Genomic DNA, 10717 nt, shown 5'->3' with positions numbered 1-10717 from the left:
GTGGGCAAAGATTTGTCACCAGTGGATCCAGAAGTGCTACCTGGGCATCAAATCTCAGGTTGGCTGTTTGCGGCTCTGCGGACAAAAATGTAGTTTAACGATAGTGTTAGCTCTCCTGGCAGTTCCTTCATCTGCATGTGCACAAAGCCCCAGGCAGGTAGCATACTGAGTCATATCCAGGGTATTGTTAGTGTGGTAAAATATTCCTCAGTCTTGGCTTGTTGAAAATAAGAAGAGACCAGCGGTATAGTGGTGCAGTTAGTTAAGTTGCCATTCTATTTGGGGCACCAGCTGGAGGTCTGGCTGCTCTACTTCAAATCCAGGTCCATGAAGGTGTGTCTAGGAGAGCAGCAGAGGAAGTTCCAAGAACGTGGGCCCCTGCAATTATGTGGGAGATCCAGATAAAACTCATTGCTCCTCTCTTTGTGCTGACCCAGCCCTGGCTGCTGTGGTCACTTAAGGATTGAATTAATCAATGCAAGATTTCTCTTACATGCACACTTTTGGTCTCTCACTCTTCCTCTGCCTGTGTCCTTTCCTCTCTGCAACTCTATTTCTCAAATAGATAAATCTATAAAGAAAAATGAAAATACAATGAAAAAGAAGACATCGTGTACTCATACTTATTTATTTTAGCCCTTAGCTGAATCCTCTGATTTAACCATGCAGTAACCTTGTCACACATTGGCAATTTTCAAATATAAAGATAAAGATTCAGAAATATTTACTTGTCTTGTTGTTTCATTGATTCACATAACAGATATTTACATCAACCATGCACTGTTGTATATTCTAGAAATCCATGGGGTGGGAGGAAAGAGGGCCAAGTATTGTACCTTCAAGATTTTAAGACAATTGTAAGGAAAATCATAGTAGCATCACTGGCTGAGATAATCTCTGAACCCAGTTCTGTAAGCCATTTTTCCCTCACTAACTATGGTAATCAATCAGCAAAGGGAAAGATGTCAGTTTGCAAGAAAAATCCAAGCCTCAGAACTGCAAGATATCAAGAGAAGGAGTGAGTGTAGTGCCGCCTTTCTTCCAATACTAGAGTACTGGGTGTTCAGTCTGGATTTCCTCTAACAGATGTTCTGGGTATTCAGGATGCAGTGAAACAGCTGGAAATGAAGGAAGCCACAGACTGCAATATGCCAGGTCACTCGTTCTCAGGATGTTGTGGGGGCTCCACTCGAGAGCATCTAGTTTCCCCATCCCAGGGGATACCTGAACCTTAAACATCATTGCAAGCCATTTCTCTCCAGAACTTGATTTTTTGTCATTTCTGTCCAGTGGAACCACTCAATGTCAGTCAGCATCATTGTCACATGAGGAGCAGGGAAGACCACATTCAAGCACCTTCTAAGTCCATCTCAATCGCCCCTCCAGCCCAAATGCGTTGATTTGCTGTGAACTGAGATAAAACAGAGCTGGGGTTGGCAGGCGCAGGTTGGGTTTGGAGTCCTGGTGAGATGCTGAAAGGACTTGTAGCCGCACATGCATGCTCTCACACAGCCCCGCCTACACATGCGCTCGCATACACAATCCCAGGTGGAGTGGGGAATTAGTCAGCAGAGGCCTGACAAAGTGCTTCCTACACATGCTGTTCTGTCAGGCGGCACAGCTTCTTGGGCTTCAGAAGTAATTACATGGATTTCCTGTCTTGTACTTGCAAAAACACAGCCCAGTACTGTGCTGCCGCTGCTGGCTCGTGGCTGACAACGCCTTTGGCTCTGGCAGGCAGCAGGCTGCGGGAGAATGTTTACATGCTTTCTTTTAAGAATTCAAACCCCAAGAAGGCACAGGAGGCATGAGGAGGAGCAAGAAGGGAGAGAGTGTACATGAGCAGTGGAGGGCATAGAGAAGATGGCCTTGCATAAGCAAATACTGTATTCCAGAGGAGATGGAAATAAGCAAAAGTGTGAGATTGCTGCGATGAAAATTATAGTAATACCTACCTTAACAAGTTTTATTTTTCTCCATCATCTACCAGTATAACTACATAGCCAATAATACTCGTTTTCTGTCAATGGGTGTATTAATCAATCAACAATTGTTAAAATTTTCATGCCCCAAATTCTAAGATGAGCAACCCTTGTTTCTGAAGGTTGGAGGGTAAGCATAGGTAACGTCCCTGAGCAAAATGACTTCATATGTGAGGTGGATAAGCAATTACTGTTCATTTCATGAAAACAAGGCAATTTGATCAGTGATGTGTTCCAAATCGGGTATGGAGTTCAGACCCAGATGTCAAGTCTGTACCCACTGTTTGGGAATTCTCCTTTTTCTAGTCCTTATCTCAAAGAGGATGAAAAATAAGTGAACAAATACTGAACCAGGATCCAATAGAAGGCTTAATGCACAAGGCACTTTATTCCATCATGAGCAAGACTGAAGAGGCAAAACATCACCAGGAGTATTGCTTGCACAGTAGATGCCCATTGGAATGCTGTATGGAGCAGTGTCTGGGTGAGAAATTTCCTAACTAGTGTACCACAGGATTCAGTAGGAACCTTACTGTTTAAAGAAATAGTCTTCCATTTGCAGAGATGATCTAATGACTGATGTTGAACTCGCCTAGTGTTATCTTTATTGATCCAGTTTTCTCTGTAATGTTCACCCAAAACCTTTGGAATCTTTGGTGTTATTTGTAGCTTGCAGAAAGAAAATGAGTAAACTATATTCTACTATGATTCATTTGGATATTCATAACATTGTGGGCCATACAAAGTTATCAACTTAAAACATTAGACTGTCATTGATTTATTGAATTTTGAGTCCTGCTTGCTATTGCCTTGGCAGTGCCAGGCCAAATGATTCCCACAGGCCTTATCCAACCCATGGGTCAGACCTTTATCACCCCTGGAATAAATGATGCATTTATGACTTTGCTACTAACTGATTTTTATGACCTAGACCAAATTGTTTCATTACTCTGTGCTTCTCCTACATCTTCAGATCTATTAGAAATTCTAAGGCCACTTGAGTTCAGGAATGGTCTATGAGTTACTCTAGTACCTCCCAATCAGTCTCCATTTTTCTTTCTTTCTCTTTCTTTCTTTCTTTCTTTCTTTCTTTCTTTCTTTCTTTCTTTCTTTCTTTCTTTCTTTCTTTCTTTCTTATTTGTTTAAAAGAGTGACAAAAAGTAAAAAGCAGAGAGACAAAGTGAAAAGCAGAGAGAGAAAGATGGTAACAATGAGAGAGAGAGAGAGAGAGAGAGAGAGAGAGAGAGAGAGAGAGAGAGAAACAAGATCTTTTATCTGGTGGTTTATCTCTCAAGCAGTCCTAGCAATGGCTGTTGATCCAGGCAGAAACCAGGATTCTTAAATTCTGTCTGGATCTCCAACATGTCCAGTGTTTACCTAGGTACATTAGTAGGGTACTGGATTGGAAATCCAGCAACCTGAGCTCAAATTGATGCTCATATGAAATGCTCACATAGCAGGGGTAGGCTTAAACTGCTTCACCACAACACTGGCCCTACAATCTCTGGGCCTGTTCTCAAAGTATTCTTCTCTAACACGTCCTATATTCTCTCAGTCTATTAAAACCCATATGTGTTTCCAGGCTACTACCTGTAGCTTCAACATGCTTCGTCCACATTTCTCGTCCTCCTTTGAATTCCTACAGGAATCCATTAGTTCCAGATTTTCAAGCACTGACGGTTCCATAATTTTTTCCCCTAATGGTTTTTTTTTGGGGGGGGAGGTTGGTTTGTTTCTTGTTTTTCTTTGTATTTCAAAAGGAATCAAAGCATATGAAGTCACTGTAGAGACAGACAAAATCATGGCTGATTTTTTATTATATCAGTAAGAGAATATTATATAATCAGAAGGCACAATTAATTCCTATTGAAAGGAGTAAATCTATTTAAGTTCAGGACGTATTAAACTGTTCATTTCTCAGCCTTTTGGCTAAGATCAATTGTAGGAAGTATTAGCAAGAGATGACTACTCCCCAACCAGGCCTTTCTTTACACTGTATTTTGCTGATGGTTGCTTTAGCTTTCTCTGCAGTCATTTTAGACAGTTGTCAGCCACTTAAATTTATAGCTATCTATCTATCCATCTACAATATCGAATTGTATAATTTTAATTCAATATATTAATTAATATATTCTCATATATATTCATATATATGTTCATCTAAAGGCAGGCATATTTTCTACATTTAAAAATTTATTTGTTTATGCATGTATTTATTTATTTTATTTTATTTTATGGTACAGGTCCATATGTTATGGGATTTCCTTTACTGCTGTTCCCCCAAATGACTCCTGCCTCAATTTCCCCTAGATTAGTACAAAATACTAGTGTTCTTCATAAGCAGTCATAAGTCCAACATTCTGCTATTTAAGTGTATCCTGAAATTGTGGTCACAGACTATAGCAGAGAGTTCAGTATCCTATTTTTAAGATATATTTAGCAGTGTCATTGGGAGTTCATCTTTGATTTGGAAGTAGAGATGCATACTGCATTGTATCTTCACAGCCAGATATGATCGTCTCTATTACACAGTTACTATACCTCCCCTTCTACATTTGGACAGAAACTCTTCTAGTCGTCTAAGTTGTTTGAAAACTAACATAAAAATGTAAATTGTATACAATCAATTTATGAAATACATTAATACTCATGCTTGTCGAATGATGCTGGGTGATATATAATTGCTAGTGTCTATATTTAAGAATGAATCCTCAGAGATTTGTCAAGTAATTTATAGTCACAAGGCTAATGGGGGAGATCAAATTTAAATCTAGTACTATATGATCTCAATCTCTCTCCAAAACTCAACCTGTATAAATAAACTTATGTAACAAACATAGCCAGGTTATTCCTGAAATGTACGAAAACATGAATTGAGAATTATGATCAAATACTGGAAAATGATCTAATGTGAAAGACGATTTCTGAAGATCTTGGCAGTAGTTAAATTCACAACACCTGAAACAATTCTATTGAGGACACACTTCTATAATAAAATGACACTTTTTATTATATTTTAAGTATATAAGACTATATTTCATGGTAAAAGAGAAAAAAGTATCAGAAGGTTTCAAGTAGACATGGCACATGCAGAGGTTTATACCAATAAACAATGTCCTGCTGTGTCACAATCACTGTTTCAACTCAATGAGAACCGTTTGTATTATAAAGAAGTAGCCTGAAATAAATCCACAGTGTTAGATGATTTTGCTGCCTAATAGAAAATGTTCAAGGGTGTGGCTACTGTAGCCAGGGCAATGTTCAAAGATACTGTGACTAGGCCCTGTACCATAGCCTCGCAGCTGAAGTCCCCACCTTGCAAGAGCTTTGATCCCATATGGGCACTGGTTCTAATCCCAGTGGTCCTGCTTCTCATCCAGCTTCCTGTTTGCAGTCTGGGAAAGCAGTAGAGGACGGCCGGAAACCTTGGGACCCTGCACTCATATGTGAGACCAGGATGAAGCTCCAGGATTATAGCTTTGGATTGGCTCAGTACCGGCCGTTGCAGCCACTCGGGTAGTAAATCAATGGATGAAGCTCTTCCTCTCTGTCTTGCCTCCTCTCTGTATATGTGACTTTGCAGTAAAAATGGATTTAAAAAAAAAAAAAGATACTGTGACTTATAGGATTCTTTCTTTTTTTCCTTCCTTCTAAGAATGTCTATGTTAATTTGGTAGGTAGAATATATATATTCTTTCTTGAAACCCAAGTAAAATTAACACGCTTCACAAAGAACAGATTTAACAAAGTTAAAACATCTGAGAAGTGTTTTAAACTTTCTTAGTTAATATATAGGTATTTTTTAGTTAGCACGCAGATATAAACTTTTCCAATTAATACAGTTTAACACAATTAAAATGATAAAACAACTACATTTATAGAGACGAAAAATGAAGCCTTATGACTCATTTTGAAAACCCAGGCAGAACTTTGACTTCTAGGTAACTTTGAGATTAGAATATTCAGGATAGATTTGAAATTTAAGTTTATGTTTTTCTTTTTAATGCATATATTTGAAGATTCTGTTTCTTTTCTTTTTTTTGAGAGATTTTATTTATTTTAGTTGAAAGGGGGAGAGAGATAAAGAGGAGTGTGTGTGAGAGAGAGAGAGAATGGGAGAGAGAATCTTCCATGGGTTTCCTCCCCAAATGACTGCACCATCTGCATCTAGGTTGGACCAATGGTGGGAGCTATGAGTTTCATCCAGGTTTCGCTTTTAGGTGGCAGGGTCACGAGGACTTGAACCATCTTCTATTACTTTTCCAAGTGTTTTAGCAGACAGTTGGGATGTGATGTGGAAGAACTTGAACTTTGAACTGGTATCCTTGTGTGGTGCAGCATCACAAACCATCACTTCTCCACAATGCTACTGCCTGATTCCATTTCAACTAACATGCTGCCAAGATGTGTGTTTTTCTACCCAGGATTCACACCTGAGAGAGGACTCAGGAATGGCAAGGATGGCTTAGTGAAATCGATGCTGAAGATGAGAAAATGGTTTTTATTTTGAAATCCTCATTTGTGGAGTGCATTTTCCATCTCTACAGCATTCTTCCTTAAAGACATTGTTCAGTTTCTGACACTTGAGATTATTTCCTCTTCTCAAAAACTGGAGAATTTTTCTGTGAAGATATTCCACTCAGGCCAAAATAAATACAGATGGCAAAGACAAATGGAAGAGATAGCAAGCTTCCAGTCATGTCATACAGTGATAAAGCTGCATTATCTGACAAGCCCCACCCATTTCATGCATGGTTTCTGATCAGTTGATTTGGAATTCAGTTTTAATTATTGATATCTAGAATTTATTATTTCTTTTATCTAGCCAAATATCTCACATGAAAGTTGAAGAAAATAAAAGGTAGGATCAACAACATGGCAAACCAGACAAGTGGGAGTTGGAAGATATCAATAAAACTGTAGCCGAGTGTTTCAGTGAGCACTGTGTACTGATTTCGTCAACAAATTTATGTGTGTCTTTTAAAATTTTATTGTTGTTTTTATTTTACATGATACAGCTGCATTTAAGGAATTGATGCCAGATACAGCCCTAGGTATTGTTATATGTTGACAAGTAGCCTTGCCTTTTTGAACGAGTGAGACACAATATTCCACCCTCAAGACAGAATAAGATATTAACAGAAACATTTAGAAGATAAATAAGAATTTTTGAAATGCTTAAGCTATTATGTAATAAATAATTAATAAGAAAGCTGGAGTTAAAAATTAGAAAATGTCTTTGAAGCTAGAAAAATGTCCAAAACATGTAAAATAGAAAGTTAAAAGCAAACTAACCAACCATTTAAACCAAATATATTGGAATTCATTGGGAAAGACAACAAGTAAAGGAAAAAAAAAGAATGTCAGTGAGAAGCGAGCTATCAAATTTAGAATACAATAAGTGTGAAAACTGAAGGAGTGGGTATTCAGATAAAAATTTAGAAATCTGAGACAAGATTGTCTTAAAGAAATGTCTGAATATTGGGGACGAAAGATGAAGAGTCCATAATTAGATAGTAATTTGGTCCATACCAAGAGATTTGCAAAGGAGAATGACTGTATTCATAATAACACATGAAAATCGAAAATCCTGTAGAAAAGCAGATAATCTTTCAAAAGACAACAGAGAAAACTTTCCAGTTGGCACTTTTACATGGGTGATGAATTACAATAGGGGGTTGAATAATGGCAGCCTAAGGAATCTCATGGAAATTATTTCTCATGTAGCCTTTCTCAACAGGCAACTAGAATATTAGTCTGCCAAGGTGGACAAGTAAACACTGAGAAGGAAGATATGGAGACTAATGAATGAAGCTTTGCTGATTTTAGCAATAACTATGCATTTTGTTTTTTTTGTTTGTTTGTTTTTTTCATTAATTACGTTGCATTATGTGACACAGTTTCATAGGCTCTGGGATTCCCCCGAGCCCTCCCCGTGCCCTCCCTCCATGGTAGATTCCTCCACCTTGTTGCAGTATTACGGTTCAAATGAAGTCTTGTTAGATTTATAAGCCAGTTTAGACTATCCTAAAATCTACCAAGTTCAGCAAAATTATGAGTCAACACAATAAACTGCTAAATACTAAAATGAAAACAGACAGGAGACAGCTGAATAATACCCTATAGCCACTTTAAGGTGTATAACAGCCAGGTCTGTATACAAACAAAAATTGAAGGGTCAATGAAGTAGTCACAGAATGTGGTTAAGAACTATGCATTTTAGAAGGGAAATGCATTTATCCTATAATCTTGTTTTAAGTCTTATCACAGTTTGAGTGTTGTAAACCATGATGTTTTTAGATAATATTTCAAAGTACACCTTTACTCCAAATCTTTACTGGAATACATTTATTTTCAATTTTATTTCAGGAATGTTTTATACTTTAAAGAGTTCATTGTTTATCTCATTATCCCTTATTCCTCACCCAGAGACTACTTACACGTTACATGGAATAACTTGATGATCCTAAAATAGCTGGTTGAGATGCTGCCTGCCTTGCAGTTGATGTGCTCTCTGGTATCTCTCCCCTGAGCCTGAGTAGCCTCTGTGTGCCATCAAGACCAAGGCAAACATCTCTCAAGGATGCCTCATCTGTCCTAATGTGAGCAGGTGCCTCTCCTCATGATCCCTTAATGGCTGCCCTTTGTTCTTTCATAGATCAACAAAATCCTTTGATGTTGGTAGATGTGTATTTCTCTTCCAAAGGAAAAATAAAAAAAGATCTCTGAAGTGGTAGTCATATTTTATGCACTGGTACATACTCACTTCTTAGCATACTGTTCCTGTTCCTCTTTTACTCCCCATGCCAGTGATGTATCCATTTTCATTGCCATTGAAGTTTTTTTTTTTTTTTTTGAGAATTGTTGGTTACACAGTGAGACATAAGCATGCATAGTGTTTGATATGACATCCATCATCAGCAACAGAACTGAGGGCCACCCTTTGCTAGCATGTGAAAAAAGAGATCAAATACTTTGTCTGTACTGTGAAAGATTTTTTGATGTCTACAACTGAGTCCTAATATGTGAGGGATTATAAAGATATGGAATAAGTCAGGTACTATAGGAAGGAAGTACCTAGACTACAATGAAAGCCGTAGATCGTAAAAGAATTAAAGTGCTTATTTTTATCATTGATTAGGTCTAATTTATGAATTCAGACTCTAGTGACATTGTGGAGAAGCCAATCCAACTGATATCCTGTCACCGTCAACATTCTCTCTGTAGTTGCCTATGACGTAACAAACAGGTACATCACTGACGTCACCTTGGGTGCTAAGAGCATTGGACCTCAGGGTGAGCATTATCTTCTATGAGCTAGATGCACATTGGGTTAAAGGAAGCTAAATTTTGTTGTGAATAATTAAACTGATTAAAAACAAACTTATGAAATTAAGACAAACAAAATACTTGTGAGCCCAAGCCTCAATTAAATCTTGCTAGCCCATCTTATCAGCAAGGAACATTCGCATCAGAAACTGTTGAGATATGTTATTATCAATGGTCTAACATTCACTGCAGAGCTGTTTAAAATTCTCCCTCCCTGGAACTGGGGGATAATGATCAAGGCCATGGGAACCTTGGTGAAATTCAACCATTATTTGTTTCTATAACAGTAAGAAGCTCCGAATAGCAATGAAACATAATGCATTCTCATTTGAGATGTTATCTCTGCTTATCCGTTAAATTCAGTGAAAAGACGTCTCACTCCAGAGAGCGAGAGCTGGAAAAAGAGGCGCAGTGTCACATCACTCAACCACACTGGCCTGTGATGTGGGCAGCAGCTGACTTACGAATGAAGGACAAGAGTAATTTCCTTGAAATGTCTCTGCTTTTTTATAAGAAGATGTCTACCAATGTGCCCACTGCCAAAACCCAAGCTTCCTCTCCAGGATTATTTCACAGCAGACATTCTGATCAACACCTTGGACATGGATGCTGTTGAGAAGATCATGAAGTCCACCAGTTTCATAGTACATTTTCTTCATTCCCAACTAACATTTCCTGGGTAATCTGGAGCATAGCGTCCAGTGCAATGAATCTGTCCTTGAAAGATTTGAAATTCTCTGAGGGCTTGAGGACAAAGCACAACCAGACTTCAGCAAAATTCTTCAACGGAAAAGGGAAGAGTTGGCCAACACACGTGTGGTTGAATCTAGCATGATCGTCTCCACTGAGAGTGTGCACAGATAAGAGGATCTGAGGACACGGGTGTGGCCAAAGCTTGAACTGAAAAATTCCACTTAATTCACAACAGGGGTATAATCCTTTATGAGATTTTTTTTTTATTTCTTTTTAAAAATTTTTTATTTCTTTTATTTTATTTAATTACATTGTATTATGTGACACACTTTCATAGGTACTGGGATACCCCCACCCCTCCCCAGACCCTCCCCAGACCCTCCCCCCATGTTGGGTTACTCCACCTTGTTACATAACCACAGTTCAAGCTCAGTTGAGATTCCCTCACTGCAAGCATATACCAAACATAGAGTCCAGCATCTTGCTGTCCGGCCTAGTTCAACGGCTTCTTAGGGAGACCCTTCCCATATACCATCATCAAAAAGAAATCCATCAGGGCATGGTGTTTCTTGGCACACACACACACACATACACACACATACAAAATGACACTGACGGGCCCAGTGCGATAGCATAGTGGCTAAAGTCTTCGCCTTGCACATGCGAGGATCCCATATGGGCGCCAGTTCAAATCCCGGCGGCTCCATTTCCCA

At 38.6% G+C, this 10717-nt stretch overlaps 1 long non-coding RNA gene across 1 annotated transcript; it reads right to left on the bottom strand.

The window, feature by feature from the left end:
• Positions 1–279: 279 nt before the first annotated feature.
• LOC131482545 (uncharacterized) lies at positions 280–8733 on the bottom strand. Its single transcript, XR_009247093.1, has 3 exons — positions 8423–8733; positions 494–571; positions 280–378 (listed from the first exon to the last, which is right to left on the bottom strand). It is a non-coding gene; the product is annotated as an uncharacterized LOC131482545 (long non-coding RNA).
• Between the last annotated feature and the right edge of the window lie 1984 nt (positions 8734–10717).

This window comes from Ochotona princeps, chromosome 18, assembly GCF_030435755.1.
Source record: "Ochotona princeps isolate mOchPri1 chromosome 18, mOchPri1.hap1, whole genome shotgun sequence".
Taxonomy (NCBI): Eukaryota; Metazoa; Chordata; class Mammalia; order Lagomorpha; family Ochotonidae; genus Ochotona; species Ochotona princeps.
Note: the sequence above shows the minus strand (reverse complement) of the source record. Positions and strands in the feature narration are given on the sequence as shown.